Source organism: Macaca thibetana, chromosome 16 (genome assembly GCF_024542745.1).
Source record: "Macaca thibetana thibetana isolate TM-01 chromosome 16, ASM2454274v1, whole genome shotgun sequence".
In the NCBI taxonomy this organism is placed as follows: Eukaryota; Metazoa; Chordata; class Mammalia; order Primates; family Cercopithecidae; genus Macaca; species Macaca thibetana.
Genome location: NC_065593.1, coordinates 22246635 through 22267581, shown reverse-complemented (window position 1 = coordinate 22267581; position 20947 = coordinate 22246635). Strand labels below are relative to the sequence as shown.

Genomic DNA, 20947 nt, shown 5'->3' with positions numbered 1-20947 from the left:
TTCACTGGGTCCACTGGACAGCTGGAGAAACAGGCTCAGAGAGATTATGTCACCTGCACGAGGTCACTAGGCCACACGGTGAAGAAAGTGGCAGGCAGAATTTTAAGGTGGTCCTGTGACCTTCGTTCCGTGGTGTTGCTCCTGATCATTTTACATTACAGCAGTCTCTCTCTTATCTGCAGTTTCAGTTACCAGCAGCCAACCATGGCCTAAAACTATTGAATGGAAAATGCCAGAAACATTCCAGAAATAAACAATTTATAGTTTTAAACTATGCACCATTCTGAGTAATGTGATGAAATCTTGCGCCATCCAGCTCCGTCCCACCGGAGGCGTGAATTGTCCCTTTGTCCAGCATCTCCACACTGTCTCCACTCCCAGCCTGTTGGTCACTTAGGAGCTGTCTTGGTTTTCAGATCAACTGCCACGACCTCTTCCCACACAGGCACTTTATCATCTCACATCATCACAACATGAGGGGTGAGAACAGTACAGAAAGTAAGGTATTTTGAGAGAAAGAAGAGAGACCACATTCCTGTAACTTTCATTATAGTATATTGCTATAATTGCTCTATTTTGTTATTGTTGATTATTAATCTCTTACTGTGCCCAACTTACTAACTTTATCAGAGGTATGTATGTATAGCAAAAAACATAGTGTATATACACACACACACTCTCACACACACACTCACACACACACACACACACACACACACACAAACACACACAGTAGTATCCATGGTTTCAGGCATCCACTGAGGGTCCTGGAACATATCCCCTGCAGATAAGGGGGGATTACTATATACAGCAAAAGGGAAATTACCCAAGTAGGCTTCATCCAATCACAAGAGCCCTTTAAAAGCAAAGGGTTCTCTTGAGCTGGTAACAGAGAAGTCAGAGACCTGAAGTGTGAAAAGGACTCAGCAGACTTTGAAGGAGGAGGAGAATGGGGGTGGCCTCTGGGAAAAACAGTAGCCCCTGGCTCACAGCCATTGAGGGAATGAGGACCTCAGACCTCCAGCCACAAGGAAATGGATTCTGCCAATAACCTGAATGAACGCGAAGTGGATTCTTCCCCAGAACTTCCAGGTAAGAGGAAGGCCTGGCCTACACCGTGACCTCAGCCTTGTGAGATCCCAAGTAGGGATGTAAGCAGAGCCTGCCTGGATTCCTCCACCTAGAGAACCATGAGCTGATAAGCGGGTGGTGTGTTAAGCTGCTAAATTTGTTATGAAGCAATGGAAAATACAAAGAGTGAATGTTTGAATCAAGGCTGAGCGGACTTCAAAACTTGTGCCCTTTCCTCTCTTCAAGGAGGGAGGAAACCTCTCCAGCTCTGACTACTTTGAGCCACATGCCGCTGTCAAGAGGCATTCGAACCAGAGCCATTCCATCTTGAATAGGGACTGGGTAAAATGAGGGCGAGACCTGCTGCGCTGCATCCCCAGGAAGTCAGCCATTCTTAATCACAGGGTGAGACAGGAGGTCACAAGAGACAGGTCACAAAGACCCCATGATAAAACAGGATGAGCTAAAGAAGCTGGCCAAAACCCACCAAAACCAAGATGGTGACCAAAGTGACCACTGGTCTTCCTCACTGCTCATTATATGCTAATTATAATGCACTAATATGCTAAAAGACACTCCCACCAGCACCATGACAGTTTACAAATGCCATGGCAATGCCCAGAAGTTACCCTATATGGTCTAAAAAGGGGGAGGGGCCCTCAGTTCCAGGAATTGCCTGCCCCTTTCCCAGAAAATTCACAAATAATCTACCCTGGTTTAGCATATGATCAAGAAATAACCATGAAAATAGCCAACTAGCAGAGGGCTGCTCTGCCTACAGAGTTGCCATTCTTTTGTTTCTCCACTTCTCTAATAAACTTGCCTTCACTTTAGTCCATGGACTCACCCAGGATTCTTTTTTGTGCAAGACTCAAGAACCCTCTTTTGGGATCTGGAATGGGACCCCTATCCAGCAACAATACCAAGCCTGGGACAAATATCAAAAACCAATGGGACATGCCTCTGGTCTCAAGTGGCCTGCAGCCAAGTGAGAGGGGTGACAGACATTTAAACAGGTAACTACAATGCAGTAAGATGCGCACTAGAGCAGGGAGAGTTCAAAGAGCTATGGGACCAGATCAGACTTTTTTTTTTTTTTTTTTTTTTTTTGTCTTTAACCCTTTCTATATTTTCCAGATTTTCTATAACAGAGAAGGTCAGACATTCCACATCAAATGACTGCTATAAAGCTCACAGTTCTTGAGAATCTAAGCCAATTTACAATGATTTTTAGCAAGTTGTGTCTAACTTTACTTTTAAGGACTAATTTCATTGTCATTCCATTTACATGCTGTAATTCTTTGCCTCAAGCGTCAAAACTAACCCTGATGAAGATACTGGCTGAGTCCTAAGGGTATGAGGCCCAGCCCATAACCCTCTCTCCCATAGCATGGCTGGAGCTAGAGGCCTGGCTTTTTGTTTTCGTTTGTTCACTTTTTACTGTACCCGCTGATGGCAGATGCTTTTATAGTTTGTTAGTATATTCTTCAATCTTGAGGGCTGTAGGCAAGAATCACATCACCATTTAGAAGGATTCACACCAAAACAAAACCAGACATATAACTGTACCAAGAAGCTCATCACTGGTTGGCCAAAGCCCTGGTTGCCTTCCAGAAGATAAAACTAAAGTGTCACAGGAAACCACTGATGAGAACAGCACCAACAGGGGAGGCAGATTAGACAAATGGTGCCATGCAGAAGCTTCTATTCAATCAACGTGTCTTGCTTTCTTTCCCTTAGCCTGTCTTCCACTGAAATGAGGTTTGGATATCTTTGCCCTCATTTGACTGTGAAGAGCACCTTGGCAATACCGTCAGGGCAAGCACAAAAGCGACCTTCACCTTATCTGAACAAAGCAATCCTCTACTTCTCTGGAAGGGTGTCCTCCGTTTGTTTCTCCACCACATACTCCAAGGCTGTGATGACTCAGTAGTTTCCCCAGAAGATGACAGAGATGTTTAATGGGGGCGGAGAGGGAGCCAGGCCGAGGACACCCAATCTTCAACCTAACTATAATACAAACAGAGATTCTTTTTCTTTTTATTCCTCTCCTCCTCACCTATGCCAAGTTTCAAGTTCTCAAACATAATAACTACATTTATTATTACAAACTATTTGCCAGAACAGTATACCTGGGGCTTTGTATATGTTACTTTATCTTTAATCAACTCAGCAAGTAGATGGAGTTAAGTCCATCTTATTGAGGCTCAGAGACTTCACAGCTTAACAAGTGGTTGGGCAGAATTGAAACCCACATGTGCACGATTCCAAACCTCCTCCAAATATTCCATGCTGTCGCTTGTTAATCTGGCAAAGACTTGGGATACAGTAGCCACCTTTCAGGGGAAATTATTTTTTTCCAAGTAAATTAATTTCTACCTACTTTCAGAAAATAGAAGTGAGGTACAGAAACAGCTGGCTTGGTTACAGCTCCTTTGCCTTATTTGAACAAGGTTCGAACAGTTGGCTACATTTGATTGGCTAAAACTCGGTGATGGGCACAAGTGTAGTCTACAGTGTTTTTACACCTCCACTTGTTATAGTTCATGATATACAGAAAAACCTTTAGGCTGAACTTAAAATATCTAAGGAGGCAGCTCTAGGCTAAACTTGATTTAACACACTTCTCTGCCTTTCTACTGGATAAGAAACCCAACGGCAGCAATAGCAATGCTAAACAGAAACCCCCCGCTTCCCTCCCTTGGTGTTGGGGAAAGGGGCAGGCAATGGAGGGGCACCAGACCTTCCGGTTTTAAAGAAATATGAATTTTCATTTTTAAAGGGCTAGCTTTTACATGGTGATAACTAATTCAAATCTGTGCAAACAAAACAAATTATGTCCATGAGGAACATGGGGTGGAGGAACATGCGGGGACCCTATGGGAAGAATCTGATGCCTTCCAAGGTTAATCTGATCAGTGAGTTATGTCTAAAACTTTATTTCTGTAGGTAAACAGGGAAGGATGCTGGCCCAGTAGCAAGTAGTCCAGGGGCTCGGCTTTCTCAGTGAGGGGCCCACCCTGGAAACAAAGTGCCCGGCCTCCCATCTCTACAACTGACTTTGAGACCCAATGTTAACTTAATCAAGAAAGGAAAGCTACTAGGAAGGTCTCGTGGCTGTGAAAGCCCCTGCGAGGGGCCCTGATATCTCCCAGTATCATGACTCAACAGTGCCCCAAAGCAGCTCAGCACCCCTGAAACCTCAAACATGGATATGACTCGCTCACCCACAGTGATAGGCATAGCCAAGTCTGATTTAGGAAGATGTTTCAAAGCAGAGTAACTCACAACTTTCCTGGATCATCTCTAAACCAAAAACAAATTAGGGAATCAGTTTTGCCACCTGCTGAAGGTGAACTTGCAGGTGAAGCCACTCTGAAACCTTCTCAGGTCTGAGAGGCCCCAGTGCCCCAGGAGGGCATCCCATCTGCCAGAAGGTGCCCAGAAGATGCTAACTTGTCTCAAAGCCAATGGCAAAAGGCCCCTCTCTCTGCCCATACCCCAAAGTTCTGGAGAGCCTGGCTGGGAGTCCATACGGCTTCCAGGAGAATTACTGCCCACCCCAGCTTCTGTCTAAAGAATAAAATACAGAACTAGAAACCAAGAACGGAAGACACAGATGCCCAGACCATCATAGGAGATGCCCAAACCATCTTGAGAGATGCCCAGTCCCAGCTCCGACAAGTCTCAGGGTTAGCATGGGTGCACACAGGTGGGGAGGCAGGAATGAGGAGCAGAGTGACAGCGTCAGAGATCACTGGCTTCCTGCCTCTACCTGTCTCCCTCAAACCAGAAGATATGTTTTCCAGTAGGTGGGATTAAGTTATTCTTTCTGATAATAATTGGAGAGCAGGGCCAGTTGAGCGCTGAAGTCACTCCCAGTCTGTGACAATCCAGTCATGTCATTAACAGGAGACTGCTGGTCTCTGTTCTCTCCAGTGGAGGGTGAGGATGGGTTTGGCCAATGTGCTACCCCCTCCCCCAGCAGCTGGCAGAGGCTGGCATCACAGGCCATGCTGGGTAAGACGGCAGCTCAGGGCCAGTTAGGTATCAAATGGTATCCCGGGATTTACTAGCAGCCACGGGGCTGCCTGGGGTCTATACTTAGAAACCCGGGCCGGCTGACACTCAGAGACACCACACTCCCTGTGGCCAGTCAGGTGGACCAGGAAAATGCCAGGGGCAGCACCACTGCTGTCCTGGTCATGTATACAAACACACTGCACTTCACATAAGAACACAGATGAAAGCTGGGTTGAAGGAAGATCAAGAAGCAAACCCAGGTTCTGTTTCTGTTCAGCTTTGCACCCCTAGAACATGTCTCAGGCAGGGCTGCTGGAACACAGGTCCATCTGTGGAACCTGGATCACTGGCGTGTATGGGCAGGTGCATCCCCCAGCCTCCCTGGCCGTGATGAAAGGGATCCTTAACCCCAGACCCTTCCCCCAGGAACTGGTCAGACCATAGAGGCCAAAGGTGAGCTCCTAGAGCCCTGTGAGTGGTGACATAGGACCCTGTACATCCCTCTGAGGCCAGAGCCCAGCGGGGCTGGAAGGAGAGAGAGAGGAGCAAGTGGAGAAGGTTTCTACGGCAGCCCAGGCTGGCAGCCACATGTCTCAAATTGGCAAGGGAGCACCTGACAGATGTTCCTCCTACCTGCACCCACTGCTGGGGTTGATGGAGAGGGAGGAATGAGACTTGGATAGTAACAGTCAGATATTCTGGGAGGCACAGGAAGGGCTGAGGCAGGTCAGGCAGCCTCCAGGGGTTTCCACAGAAATCAGAAGTAAGCCTGGGGATGCTGGCTTTGCTTGTGGCCAGTTCTGGGCCCAGCCTCCTCACTACCCCACCCCTGGGAAGCAAGGAGAACAAAGCTCCCTCCCGGGAGAGTCAGTCCGTTCCTTGAAGGCAAATCCCCTCTCAACACCATTCCCTGGAGGCCAGCACAGTGAAGGAAAGAGCCAGACTGGGTCCCTACAATGCCCCTGACCTCGGACAAGTCCCCACCCCTCTTCGGGCTTCGGAATTCCCATTTATAAAATGAGTGGCTCTGCCTAGAGCAAATCAGTGGCTCTCAATCCGGGTTGTGCCCTGGAATTTTCCAGGGACTTTAAAAATGAATCGCAATGCTTGGGCCCCACTTCAGACCGGCCAAATCAGAATTTCTGGAGGTGGGGACCATGAGGGCAGACAGGCGTTGGGGCCCATCGTCTGGCTAAAGAAGCCCAGGGCAGAACAGGTCTGGGGGACAGCTGTGCTCAGGAGGCCACATTCCTTCCATTGACCTCCAGCCCAGCCCAAGCTCAGAGCTGTCCCAGGAGACGTCCTCTCCTGTGCCCAGGTCCCTGCCTCCCTCTCGACAAGGCAAGTAGGGGCTCACAGTGGGGAGCCGGGCTTGAACTGGAACCTTTGGGATTGGCTTTTTCTCATGTATGCATTGGTATACCTGGGATTGAAAGCTTGTTTAGAAAGAAGGTACAGTGGTGGGTGTGGAGGAATACAGGTCAAAGGGAAGAAGGAGATGAGAGGGGTGCAAGAAAGGGCGATAAGCATTTATTACACATCTCTCCTGCGTGCCAGGCACTCTGTCAGATGAACCACAGAGGTCAGCACATGCAATCCTCCTAACAGCCTGAGATGGGAGATAAGGCTGAGAGAGGGCGGGTAACTTACTCAAGGTCACAGAGAACAAGGCCATCTCAACCCACCACCAGCCAGCCCTGGTGTCCACTGCCTTGCACTATGAAGTGAGCCCTTTTTCCCAGGGCAGCGTTTATTTGCCACCACTGGCATCACAGGTCACATCTGACTTTCCAGACCCCCCACCGCTCTATCCCCGGGCCCAGCTAGGGTGAGCTCTGGCAGTGGGGTTTAAAGCAGCTGCAGGAGGCTCCTCCAAGGAGGTCTCTCCACATTCCCTTTTAATCCCACTTAGCCTCCACTCCAGTCCTTCAGAGGAGGCTGACACTTTTCAACTCTGCCTGGGACCAGATCTCTAGCTTTCCGCTGCACCCACTGTCATCACAGCCACCACTTTCTCTCCAGGCCAGCCCACCCTCCTGGAAAGTTTGTCCTGTGGCTGCCTCCTTGCTCTCCCTATCAGCGTGGAAAGGCCCCATTCCTCCTTCTATAAATCCAGAGAATGGGCAAACTTTTTCTGAAAGCCACACAGAGTCTCTTCAGCTTTATGGGCCACATGGTCTCTGTTGCAACTGCTCCACTCTGCTGCTGTGGCGCCACAAGAGCCACAGACAACACGTACACAAATGGGTGTGGCTGTGCTCCCATAAAATTTAACTATGGATACTGAAACAAATTTCATGTAACTATCACGGGTCACGAAATATTGTTGTTTTTAATTCCTCCCGCCAGTTCAAAAATGTAAAAAACACTCTTAGTTCACAAGGCTCTACAAAAAATGGTGCTGAGCTGGATTTGGCCCATGGGCCAGAGTTTGGCAACCCCCAAACACACAGCAATGCTGTTGGGCTCCCCCTCCTGGTGGCCCTGGGCCTGGCTCCTCCTCCTTTCCCACCTCCCCACCTAAACCCCAGCATACAGCAGGACAGGCTTTCGGGCACACTCACATCTTGTCAACTTTCTCTGCATCATCAACACACATTTCTAAAACAAGGCTCCTGTGTGAAAATGGCCAGACGTGTCCTGCATTAGAGAAACACACACAGGTACTCCAGCTTTGGGCACTGGTGTGTCCCCAATTACTCCCAAAATGCAGAGAAGAGATGGGGAGGCCTTTACAGGGTGGTTTTCCCTACACCCAAGATGTTTTGCAACATTTTACAAAATGCGTGATTGTAAAATTTTAATTTTTTTTAAAAAAAGAAACTGTATTATCCACAAGATCCCACGCTAGAACTTGAGTCAAAATGAATACATTAAATTTTTTAAATGTTTAAAGAACATTCAAAAGGAAAAGTGGGGTCAGGATGAGACATGGGAGGGTGAGCCGCAGCCAAAGGGCTGCATTAACCTTGGGTGACACTCAATTTCTAGGGGACTGGCAAATGAGAAAGTCCCTCCCTGCACAAAACAGGGCTATGTGCAGGGGCTAAAGCTGAGGGCCTGGGGTCAGAGGCCCTTTCTGGGATGGCAGCTGGGTGAGGATGGGGCTACAGAGGAGGGTAGGCACAGGACGTGCCCCCCAACAGGGATACTTTTCCTCTATAGAAGGTAGAGCCCTGACAGCAGACCTCAGCTGGGACTGTTGCCGGCAAACTGGGATGCGGTAATCCTATGAGGAGGGTGCCAGTGTGGCTAGAGATGTAACTCCCCATGGGGGACCCCAGTTCTCCTGGGGGTCAAGGCACTGACAGAACTAAACAGGGGTTCCTGGGTGTGACCATGTCCCTCGCATCTTTACTGCTCCCCATCCCCAGTCTCTACTGCTCGGACACATCATTGAAAAAGAGAATGGTCAGACGATTCCCCTCCTCCTCCACATGCACAGGGCGAGAGCTCGGAATTCAGCCAGTGAGGGCCCTGGCACCAGAGGGCACCCAGACTGTCAACTAGGCCTCAGGCGCCAGCCTTGGAGTCTGGTGGGTCCCCTGTGGGGCCAGGAGCCAAATCACAGATGCCCTCCATCAAAGGGACACGCCCCGGTGTTCAGCACGTGAGGTCTGTCCTTTGGGGTGGTCGGTCCATTCAGATGGGAGATGAGCCAGGCCATAGCAAGTGAGCCCAGAGCTGGAGAGAGGAGAACCAGGATCCTCTGCCTAGGAACAAGAGCTGTCGGGTTTCGGAGCTGCCCCATGGGGGTCCAACTAGGAGACCGGCCTCTCAGGAGCTCCTGCTCCCCTCAGGCAGCCCTTGTGGCTTTCCAGAAACCTTGAAAACAACTCCTGCCCCACAGCAGCAACAGGCGTCAAAGCTATGGGAGCTCAACAGAGCCCCTGAACAGATGGCCAAGGAGAAGCTGGGGAGACTAATGCCACAGTTACCAGGTTCTAGGGGCACGAAAGGGGCCAACGGATCTTCAAGGGGTCGGGAAGAAACCCCTTCTCTGCCGAGATCAAAGGCAGGCTCCAAAGGGAACTTAGGGACGATCTAGTCAGCACTCATTTTACAGAGAAGAAAACCTGCCTGGGTCACCCCAAACAATGGTGCCAAAACCAGGATCCAGGTGTCCAGACACACTTGCCAGTAACCAATGCCAGGATATACCATGCCCCTGGGAGGGCGCGCCAGTTTCCAGCAGGCATTCCCAAGTGCAAAGGTTTCATTCCTTCCAGGTTTTCTGCGCTAGTCCAAGAAGGGAGCCAAGGTCAAGATCTCCCTGAGGTCTGCCCTGAGAATCACCTCCCTCTGCCTAAGGGACGCCAAGCCACATGAGTGCCTCGTGGGCCCAGAGCCCTGTGCAATCCAGAAGCAATGAGGCTCTGGGCTCGTGGTCTCGCCTGAAGCCTAGCCAGTCCCTAGGCCTCAGTGGCTTAGAAGGTGGCAGATGGGTGGAACTCCTCAAGTCCATGTTCTTGCCCACTCCTAGAGACGAGGTCTCACTATGTCAGTCTGGCTGGTCTCGAACTCCTGGCTTCAAGCAATCCTCCTGCCTTGGCTTCCCAAAGTGCTGGGATTACAGATGTGAGCCCCACCCCCACTTTGGTGACAATGCACTTTTCTTCTTTTTGAAAGGAAGAAACAGATCCCACGTCACCAGCGACACCCTAACGCCCAGCCTGAGACCCACCCAGGGCCATGGAGCACGGATTCTTACACAGCTTCTTGACATATTTCCCCTTTTCACGATCAGTCTAATCATAAAAATAACAACTATTGGTATTATCACCACTCTGTAAGTAGCCTGGGCACAACGGCTTGGTAGCTAAGGAACTGAGCTTCATAGAGACTAAGTTACTCACCTTAAGACACAGCAAGCGCTGAGTAACAGGGCCTGGATTTGGACCTTGGTCTGTGTGACCCCAAAGTCAGCACTCCCAGTCTCTGTAACCATCGGCCTCCCTGGCCTGGTCAACCAGAAGCATGGAGAGGTAGGGCTGGATCAGCCCATATAGTTCCACGTTCTTAAGCTCCCTGTAAAAATGCAGCATGCTCAGAACAAGCATGTGTCCTACTCAAAAGCAGGAAATGACCAAACACTATTCACTAGAAGGATGGGGAGGATCTATTTCAGGAAGATTCTAACTGATCCCTAGTGAATTTATCACACAGAAGACAGCGAATGAAGTCATGAAACAGAAGCACCTTCTGCCCCAACATGAGACTTCTCCATACGTGTTCTACAGTCAGTTAGCAAAGCAGGGACTCAGAGCCCAGCAAACAGACTCAACTCCAGGCAGCTATGGAATGGCCTCCTACACCCAGAACCCCGTGCCTACTTCGTAATCCTCCAGCCCAGGTGGGCTCACGCCTCGGGCTTCTCTTGGCATTCCCGGAGGTGGGGGCCCTGTGCCCCTGGACACCTTGGCCGTCACCCAGCTCCACAGGCGATACATGGCGAGGGGTCTGAGCCCAGGGTCCCCGGCAGCCCTGGCCCCCAGTGCAGTGTCCCATGGAAGGAGGCAGGGAGAGGGGTTTCTGTTTTCATGACTGTAGTGAACAGTCACTGCAGCCAAAAATAGTTTGTGCCTGGGAGCTGGGGAGTCAGCACATACTTCCCGGGGCAGATGCTGGGTGGGAGACATGCAGGCTCCAGCAGGCCCTGCAGCAGGGGCTAGGGACCAGGCACCCAGGATGTCAGGCCACCAAGAGGTTTTTCCTGTCTTGCCACCTCTCTCCAAAAAGTAGGACCTGAGTCAATATGAACACTGTCATCTCCCTCCTTCCAATGAATCATCTGGGGAACCCCCACCCCCACGTGAACTCCAACTGCCCCCAAGCCCCTGCAGCTTCTCACATGCTTCGGGTGGGTGGTGTGGAGACTGACAGGAAGAACTCTATGAACTGCAGGCAGCAGATGCCTGGGATGGCTTGTGGGACAACCTTCAAAAGGATGCTCGGCTGTCAAAACTCCTAGAGGTCTACACCAGAAACCGTGAACCTGAGTCCATGCAAATGAAAAAATAAATGTAGAAACAGTTAAGTGCTATCAGTGGCTGGCAGGCTTATGTGGGGGGTTTATTTTATTTTCAAACTTTTCTGTATTTTTAAATTTTCCTACAATGGATGTTCATAATTAGATTTACAGAATGCTACTTTAAAGTAATAATTAGTGGCCAGGTGCGGTGGCTCACACCTGTAATCCCAACACTTTGGGAGGCTGAGGCAGGCAGATTGCTAGAGTTCAGGAGTTGGAGACCAGCCTGGGCAACATGGCAAAGGCCTGTCTCTACCAAAAATACAAAAAAATTAGCCTGGTGTGGTGGCATGCGTATAGTCCCAGCTACTCGGGAGACTAAGGTAAACTAAGGTAGGGGATTGCTTGAGGCCAAAAGATGGAGGATGCAGTGAGCCAAGATTGTGCCAATGCACTCCAGCCTGGGTGACAGGGTGAGATGCCATCTCAAAAACAAATAAATATAATAATAATAAATGTAATAAAATTAAAAAGGCAAGATGCTCAGGCATTTCAGAGGGCATGTATGACATGGTCCTACCTAAGACCATTTAGAGAGAGAGAGAGAGGGAAAGAGAGTGTGTGTGTATTTCATAACCCACTCCTGGATATGAATCCCAGCTCCACCACTTAACATTTAGGTGACCTCAGGCAAGTGACAATTTCACGTAGTTTATCCATCTCTATTTTATATTGAGGATAAAAGCATTGCCTCCTCATACAGTTACTGGGAGGACTGAATGAGATTCCACGTAAAGCTCACAGTTCAGTCCCAGGCACAATGGGAGTGCCTGCTAAAGAATTACAGCATAAATTAATAAATAAACTACAAAGAAAAAGAAAAAGAGAAGCCTAGCAAAGTTGGTTGACTGGAAGGAAATGCATCAAATGGTTTACCGTGTTTCCTTTGAGTAGTAAGATTACAGTGCAAACCATAATAAATGGTAGCTGTTATTGTTTTCTGTAATTTCTATACTTTACACACTTTGAAAATAAACATATATGTAAATTACTGGATAGTAAGACGACACCTAAAAAGCTAAGAGCCAATGGTTGTCTCTGAGCGGGGTTTTCTTTGCCTATTATTTTCTAAAATAAACATTGATTTCATAGTGAGGGAAATGAGAAATGTTATTAAAAACAAAAACTGGAGGGTGGGCTCACCTACTGTATTCTAGAAACACGATCTCTGGGCCGGGCGCGGTGGCTCACGCCTGTAATTCCAGCACTTTGGAAGGCCGAGGCGGGCGGATCACAAGGTCAGGAGATCGAGACCATGGTGAAACCCCGTCTCTACTAAAAATAGAAAAAAATTAGCCGGGCGCAGTGGCGGGCGCCTGTAGTCCCAGCTACTCGGGAGGCTGAGGCCAGAGAATGGCGTGAACCCGGGAGGCGGAGCTTGCAGTGAGCCGAGATTGCGCCACTGCACTCCAGCCTGGGTGACAGAGCGAGACTCCGTCTCAAAAAAAAAAAAAAAAAAAAAAAAAAAAAAGAAACACGATCTCTGAAGACCCTTCCTGCAAAGCTGCGAAGCCTCTGACAAATCATCTCTGAGGGAGGAAAAGTTTCTACAGGTCTCTGCCTTCTGTTATCAGGCCTGTCTTTCCTCCAAGAATCCATTTCCTCAGTACAGGTGGCCCTGACCCCCAGGCCTGGCCTCTCCACCAAGGCTAAACCTTCTGAGCCTATTGGGGGTGGGGGTGGGGGTAGGGTCTTCCATCTTCTTAGCCCAGTGATTGGTTACAGTATGAGCATGTGGTCAAAGCCAAGCCAATCAGAGCCTTCTCTGCAATTTTTCAGCTATTTTTCAGCCAAGGGAAACAGCCCTTCATGGACAACCATGACTACAGCAAAAGGTAGTGAGGCTCACCCTTCATACCTGCCATGTGGAGCAAGCCTGTCCCACTGGCACATCCTAATGGCATCACCTGAGCCCCTGCATCCAGACTTCCTTGGATTTGTATTGCCTAAACTGGTAAGTCTCTGTTTTAAGCCAACAGGTATCTGAATTTGCTCTGAAAAAAGTTCTAACTAGGAACAGAAGAATATAATAACTTCAATTAAGTAAGTACTTACTGTGAGCCCCGGTGCCATGTCATTCTTCCATTTATCCATCTATCCATCCCATCCAGTCAACAAATAGTTACTGAAGGCCAGGTGTGGTGGCTCATGCCTATAATCCCAACACTTTGGGAGGCTGAGGCAGGTAGATCACCTGAGGTTAGGGGTTCAAGACCAGCCTGGCCAACATGGTGAAATCCTGTCTTTACTAAAAATACAAAAAAATTAGCCGCGCCTGGTGGCGGGTGTCTGTAATCTCAGCTACTTGGGAGGCTGAGGCAGAAGAATAGCTTGAACCTGGGAGGTGAAGGTTGCAGTGACCCGAGATCGCGCCATTGCACTCCAGCCTGGGCAACAAGGGTGAAACTCCATCTCAAAAAAAAAAAAATGCTACTGAATACCAACTGTACAAATCAAAAAATAGCTAAAATACGTAACTGAAGTTGTGAATAAGTGCTTAAAAGGAAAGAGCATGCTGAGATAAAGCGGCAGGTATAGCAGGCCTCTAAGCTTAGACAAGGTGGCCTCTCTAAAGAGCTGACCTCTAAGCCCCGGTCAGAGGATGAGATGGCACTAGCCACAAGGGTACAGCAACTTCCAGGCAGAGGAAACAGAACATACAAAGGCCCTGGGCTAAGACAGGAAACCATTTGATGCGTTCTCCTGCCGGCAGCAGAGTGAGGAAAGGCAGGAGATGACGTGGAAGAAGGTGGCAGATACTGAATACTTAAGGGGCCTCAAAGGTAGGTGAAGGGTTTGGATTTTGTGTTAAGCGTTAACAAGACACTGACAGATTATTTAACTCAGAACTATCTAGCCAGGCTCGGTGGCTCATGCCTGTAATCCTCACACTTTGGAAGGCCAAGTGGGAGAATCACTTGAAGCCAGGAGTTTGAGATCAGCTTCGGGCAACAGAGCGAGACCCAATCTCAACTAAAAAATAAAAACACAGCTGGGCACAGTGGTGCACACCTGTAGTCCCAGCTACTGGGGAGCAGGAAAATAGCTTGAGTCCAGGAGTTGAAGGCTGCAGTGGGCCATGATTATACCACTGCACTTCAGCCTGGGCAGCAAGAGAAAGAAAAGGAAAATGGAAAAAAAAAAAAGGAAACAGGAAAGGAGAAAGGAAAAAGAAAAAGTAAGAAAGTGAAATAACCAGATTTGCTAAAACTGCTCTTAGCCCATGAAGAATGAAATGAAAAGGGTAAAGAGTGGGTAAAGGGAGCAACAGGGGAAAGAAACTGCAACAGTCCAAGGACTAGTCAGGATCAGGGAGGTGGCAGTGATGGAAAAGAGATGCAGAAGGACTTGAGACCCATACTTGGACATAGAGCCAGTAGGATTTGCTAGTTGATTCCACGTGGACATTGAGGAAACAGAATGAGTTGGAAACAACTCTCAGGTTTCCAGCAAGAGCAGCTCAGAGAAGTCAAGGGACCTGTCCAAGGTCACAATGCTGGCAAGTGGCAAAGGAAGAATTTTGTCAAAATTTTGTCTGCCTCCAAGGCTATTTACTTCCAGAGGTGACACTCAAAACAATTTTGTTTTCCAATCCTGTGGCCTCCCTCAAAGGTACATAGCTAGGAGCAGAGGCCACTGAAATTTATGTGCTGTTTTTTTTTTTAAAAGAAGGGTAATAAGAGATTGCTGCTTTATAATATTTAAAACAGTGCAGTGTTGACATAAATGTTTCCCAGTGATATCTGGCCATAGTCAGATCTGTTCTAGAGCAATCTTGCCTTTGAGGTGGTCCTAGGAGGAGGTGGGAACAAACACAAGCTGACCATTCCGAAGCCAGGTAGTCCCCAGAGGGGGCTCAGGCCCACACGATACCAAAGCCATCTCATGGCAGGGCTACAGGCACACAGTCCTGCTCAAGTTCTGTTACCAACAGAAGCCCGAGGCGGCTTGGGAGCCCTGGGATTTGGCAGGCCACCAGCAGCCACCTTGTCTTCACCCTCCCCAGAGATCCTTGTAATGCAACCTTCACTGGCCCAGAAGAGAGCTCCTGAGATGCCTTGGCCCAAGAGACCAAAATTCTTTGGATAACGTTATTTGAATCCAGTCATTCAACAAGAACACCCACCACATGCCAGGCACTGGGGATAGAGCTGTGAACGAAATAGAAAGGTCCCTGCCAGCATGGTGCTTCTAGTCTAGTCAGTTTTCACTGGACTGGGCAGCCCAGAAATCCAAAGGATTGATGAAAAACACCAAGCAAGGCCGGGCCTGGTGGCTCACGCCTGTAATCCCAGCACTTTGGGAGGACTTGAGGACTGGAGTTCAAGACTAGCCTGGCCAACATGGAAAAAACCCGTCTCTACTAAAAATACAAAAATTAGCTGGGTGTGGTGGCACGTTCCTGTGGTCTCAGCTACTCAGGAGGCTGAGGCAGGAGAATCACTTGAACCTGGGAGGCAGAGGCTGCAGTGAGCCAAGATAGAGTCACTGTACTCCAGCCTGGGAGACAGAGCAAGACCCTGCCACAAATAAACAACAGACAAACAAGCAAACAAATACCAAGCAGTACAGGACTAAGCGGGACATTCATGCTCATGAGTTTTCAGATTTCATGAAACCAGGGGAACCCCCACCCTGAAAAGTGGGTACCTTTGGCTCAAGATCAGAAAAATTAATGACTTCATCTGTTGGAGAAAGTGATGTCTGCCAGTTGCAGAAGAACAGGAACTCATGTTCGGTGCCTAGAACAGTGCTAAGCACACAACAGGTGCTAAATACACACTCAGTGAGTGAATAAATAACTGAATGGAAGTAGGACCTCAGCTCTGTACCTGACCATGCTTCATCCCTTCCCCGCTCCTTGGGGCCACCAGTCAGCTGTGCACCCTGGTTATTTGCAGACATGTGCATCACACTAGAGGTAAGCGTCCAGGACAGACTATTTTGCTCATCAATTAATCCTCTGTGATAATTAATCAAGCTACCAGGCAAAAGGTAAGTGATCAATGGGTGCATATGAGTAACTAGTGAATGTAAAGGAAAGAAGAAATGAGGGGGGAAGACAGAGAGAGAGAGAGAGACACATGCGCACACACACAAAGGTAGGCATCAATTCATTTACACAACTACATACCATACAGTAGCCCCAGACTACGCTATTCTGGGTAAGATATTAGATGACAAAATTGTGTATGAGAAGGAAGTACAAGGACCTGGGTTTGAATCCTCATCCTGCCATCAGCTTGCAGGTGATCATCATATCTCCCTCTCTCCTGCCCTAGGGATAAGGATGAAACAGGATAACATCTATACAATGCTGGCCTTGTAGCTTGCCCCTTCCTTCCATGTTCCAACTTCAGCTCCTGTCCTGACTGGCTGGGCGATTCAGGCACGCCAGTCCACCACTGGCCTCCATTTCCCCATCCTAAGTGGAGAGCTGTGTGGCCCAGCCCCCGCTGGGCTGGTACCAAGGCAGCCCTGTGCTGCTGGGCTGACACATCGGCACAGATCCCTCCAGGAGGCTGCGTGAGGGTGTGTGCTGCTTCCTGGGGAGGCTCCCAGTTGCCAAAGAGCAAGGCTGTAAGAACAGCTGGCCCTCTGGCTCTCAAAGAGAGAGTGTGGGGCCGACAGGAGGAGGGGTGGGAAGGAGAGGCTAGGAATGAGGGCCATAGTCATGCCGACTCAAGCTGCACCCAAGGAGCCAAACGCGGGTTCGCCTTCCTGGTTAGGTCTCACACATCCTCCTGCCTCATACAGCCTACATTCCTGGTGTCCACACAGAGCTCCAGCCACCCCCAGCCACTGGGAAACCAAATGGTGGCTGGAGTCAGGTAGCTTTCTCTCCCATCCCTGGGAAAAGACCTCGTCTTAAACACAGGAACACAAGGATAGAGGAGAGGGGAAAGAGAAACATGCCCAGTCAGGATCACAACAAAAATCCCCTTACCAGATCTGCCTGCATCTTCAGTTCAGGAACCACCAGCAGTAAGAGCTTATTCAGGGGAATCTGTGGCTTTCACCCTGGAATCCCAGACTCTGCAGCACCCACCTCTCCCAGCTAGAACTGCTCAGGCAGCGCTTGCCACTTCCTTTCAACAACTTCCAACCGGGAAATTGCTAAAGAAAAAAAAAAATGGCTCCATGCCAGCAGGCTTTGAAATCATTTCCCCAGCTGCCGCCAGAGTATGAAGCTGTGACTTTTAGATGTAACCTGTGGGACAGGGCGCAGCTGGAAACAGCCACAGTGTGCGACTCCAAATGACCGGGAGTGGGGCGGGGCCCTGCCTCTGAGCTCGCTCCCATCTCATTTCCTATCCCCAGCCCTTCCACCCTCCAGCCATGAGGGAGGCAGCGCTCCTCACCCCGTCACTCTCAGCCCATTCCCATGTGAATGAATGCAGCCTTCTTGGTAGGAGTTTTATTTTCCTTTAAACAATTCTAATGTTCATTTGGAATTCCTCCCCCTCTCTCACACATGCTTCCACTATCCCCCAAGAGGAGCCTCAACCCCTACACTGCACACAGGGAGAGCTGCAGGAATCCACCCCAGCTTCCCGCCAGCCTCCTCACAGACTCCTCCTCCTGCGCTTCCGATGAGGATGACTCTGATTTCCTCCTCCTCAGGGTCTCTGCAGATATTGTTCCCTCCGCCTGGTGTGCTCTTGCCTTCCTGGACATCCGTCTTTCCCTGACTACCCAGGACAAGTCGGCCCACTGGAAACAACAGATCCCATCCTGGAGCCATCAGGGCATCTGGGGCTCTCACTTCCTGTTTCACCCCAGTCTGTGCGCTCCTGGGGCAGAGTTCAGCATCCCAGCTCTCACCACAGGGCCCTGGCCAATGCAGTCATAGCCAGATGTCTATTCAAATTAAAATTCATTACAATAAAATAAAATGTGAATTTCAGTTTCTCAGTTGCACTACACACATTTCAAGTGTCCCCAAGCCACATGTGGCTAATGACTGCCACACTGAATGGACAACACAGAACGTTTGGAACAGCGCTGCTCTAGATGAAGGTCTAACGGTTGGGCAAACACATGGAGGCATCGCCCAAGTTCTGTCTCCAACATCTACAGACAGAGAAGAGACGAGGGGCCACAGGTCAGGCATGCAGCACCGAGCAGGCTTGGAGCTGCACAGGGCTGACATCTGACTCAGGTGGGAACAGAAAGAAACCCATGCAGGGCCACCTCAGCCACACCAAGAACCTGGAAATGCAGCTGCCGTGCTGTGTGACCACATCCACGTCTATCCCCTCTCTTCCTCTCGTAGAAAAGGCATTATTTCCTGGAAATTTTAAGACCACAAACACTATCCAACCAAAAGACAAAAGCTGAAATGGTATTTAGATAACCCTGCAGGGATGGCCCCTAGGAAAGCAATATGGTAAAGGAAGGAGGAGATTATACACACAGATGGCTGCACACACAAACGATCTGTGTATATGTTTTCCTCAGGGAAAAATCAAAGTCCTAGTCATGAAGCCATGAAGAGTCAAGGTCAGCAGAGAACTCGAAGCGACCGAAGGGACAAATCCCACCACACACAGTTCCCCCAGGACGCCTCAGGGGGCAGCCCTGGGCAGATCATCTTCAGACACTGACTGCACAGATGCTGGGGTCCTTCAGCATTGCCAGGTTAGCAAAAGGAAACAGGCAGACTTCATGGATTTTGTTCCCTTCCAAAGCAAAAAAAAACAGACAGAAAAACAGACAGATAGACAGATATTCAAAGAGACCTGTTTTCAAGTCTGGCATCCCCGACCTCTATCCTGCAGTGACTTTGGTACATTCCTTCACCCAGTAAGTATCTGCCAGGGCCTCCCATGTGCCAGGCATTAGAGCTGGGCACCTGGCCTCTTCTTGGCACGGGCTCTCCTCTTCGTTCAGGTGCTGAGTCACCTGAACCACCAAGATGCCTGATGTCACTGTGTGTGTGTATATGTAAGCAGGTGGGTACCCCTCAGACACAGGCATTCATATCACACCTTGAAGAAACTGTATCTCTTACTACTCTACTGCTAAAGAAGAATAATATGAATTTTTGTGGATAACAGAGATGACGTTAAGACTGAAAACCTGCAAAATGATATCTATCATATGATCCCATTTCAGCAAACAAAAACAAAAAAAAAAAAAAAAAAGAGAGAAGGGAGTAAATTTGCACGTCATTTTAAGTGACTATAAAATGCATGAAGAGGTCTGGCAGATGCACCTACCGACCTGTTAACAAGGTATTACCCCTGCCAAGTGGAAGAGGAGGAGGGCCGTTGCTTGCTTTCTAACACTTCTGTACTTGTTTGGTGTTGAAAAATTTAAAACTCCCATCTCTCAGTAACAATGGACAGCTGATCACATCTTCTGGGGGGCTAAAGGAAAAAAAAATTGGGTGAAGACACACAAGGAAGCTTTGCCCAAAATCCAAGGGAGAAAAGCCTGACTCAGGGGCAGAGGGCACAGGAGTAAAAACACCGCCCCATGATCTGTGTGGCAGAGCTCCAACTGCTACACACAGACATGACACAGGAGCCAGTGGGAAAAGCACATGATGAAACACCTCGAAGACAGCAAGGTATACAACTTACAGGAGGGCAGACACGTCTGAGAGACAAGGCAAAGCTACCATCTGGAGGGTTCTGGGGAAGGTGCAGCTCCACATGGTCTCTCCGAACCACCTCACCTGACAGAACTCCTCCTACTCTAGGCTCCTTTACTGTCCAGAAGCAGCAGCCATCTGAGGAAAGGACTTAAAAGGTCACTTAATCTGTCATTTCCCATATGCATAAACTGAGGCCCAGAGAGATGAAGTCACTTGCCCAAGATCTCACTGTGTAAAAGGCAGATAGGCCCATTCTAGATACCCATAGGATCTCAGGTCCTGCCTAGGTCAACCATGGCCATCCTGCTTCCACTGGACAGTGGTTCTGGGAGGCAGGGTTACCTCCCTGCAGTGCCTACCACAGTGGGCACCAGCAGCCAAGTGAGCATGCTATGTCTAATTCTTGCCTGGAAAGAGGGGACAGATGCAATGATTTCCTGGCCTCCTCTATCTCCCCAGGACTCCTCCTGATGCTGGTGGTGTCTTTTGGTCCAACGTCTCTCACACATACGGGGAACTATTCCTTAAGGGTGCCAATCTCTGCAGTCTGAGCTACCTTGGAGGAGACTTCTCTCCAGGCCAAACTTCAGAGCCAGGCAGAGAAGGGTCCAGCTCTAATATCCTCCAAGCCAGACCAGCTGCCCCACAGAAACCCCCAAGGACCTATCCCCACCCCCTGGGCCAGGTTTCTGGAGATCCTGTTGGGTTTTAGGTCCCTCCTGAAGCCTGACAAAGGGAAGTCCCTTTCCCTGCAGACCTGGATTGGGCTGTCCCATGGAGGCATTGGCAGGACCTTAGCACTCCTCCCGCTCTGTGTGAGCCAGGCTCTCCTGTTGGCCCTTTGGGGGCTCTCTAGCTTCCTGAACAACAGGAGGGCTAAGGCACTAAGTCAGGACAGCCAGGGAGAAAATACAGGTGTCCTCTGGACATAGAAGAGGCCACACCAACCCATAAAGGCCTGGGCACCCTAGAGGGATTCCTGAGGCAGGACTAGGGCAGGCTGGAATCTGGGCCCTGCACCACATTGACCATTCCACACACCCAGGGACCCTGCTCCCTCCTCTGACTCTGAGTCTTCTTCTGTGGGCATGGACCTACGCAATTTCTTGGGAAACATACAAGGACAGGAACAGGGATGAGCTGGGGGTCTTAACTACCGCCCAGCCAAGTACAAGTTTAGAAAAGGTATACACGCAGTTTACTATCTCCAGGTACACCTG

The 20947-nt window shown here is 49.3% G+C and overlaps 1 protein-coding gene across 2 annotated transcripts in view; it reads right to left on the bottom strand.

The window, feature by feature from the left end:
- The window catches only part of KSR1 (kinase suppressor of ras 1), a 172388-nt gene that overhangs the window by 48962 nt on the left and 102479 nt on the right, over positions 1-20947 (bottom strand). The window lies entirely within an intron of this gene.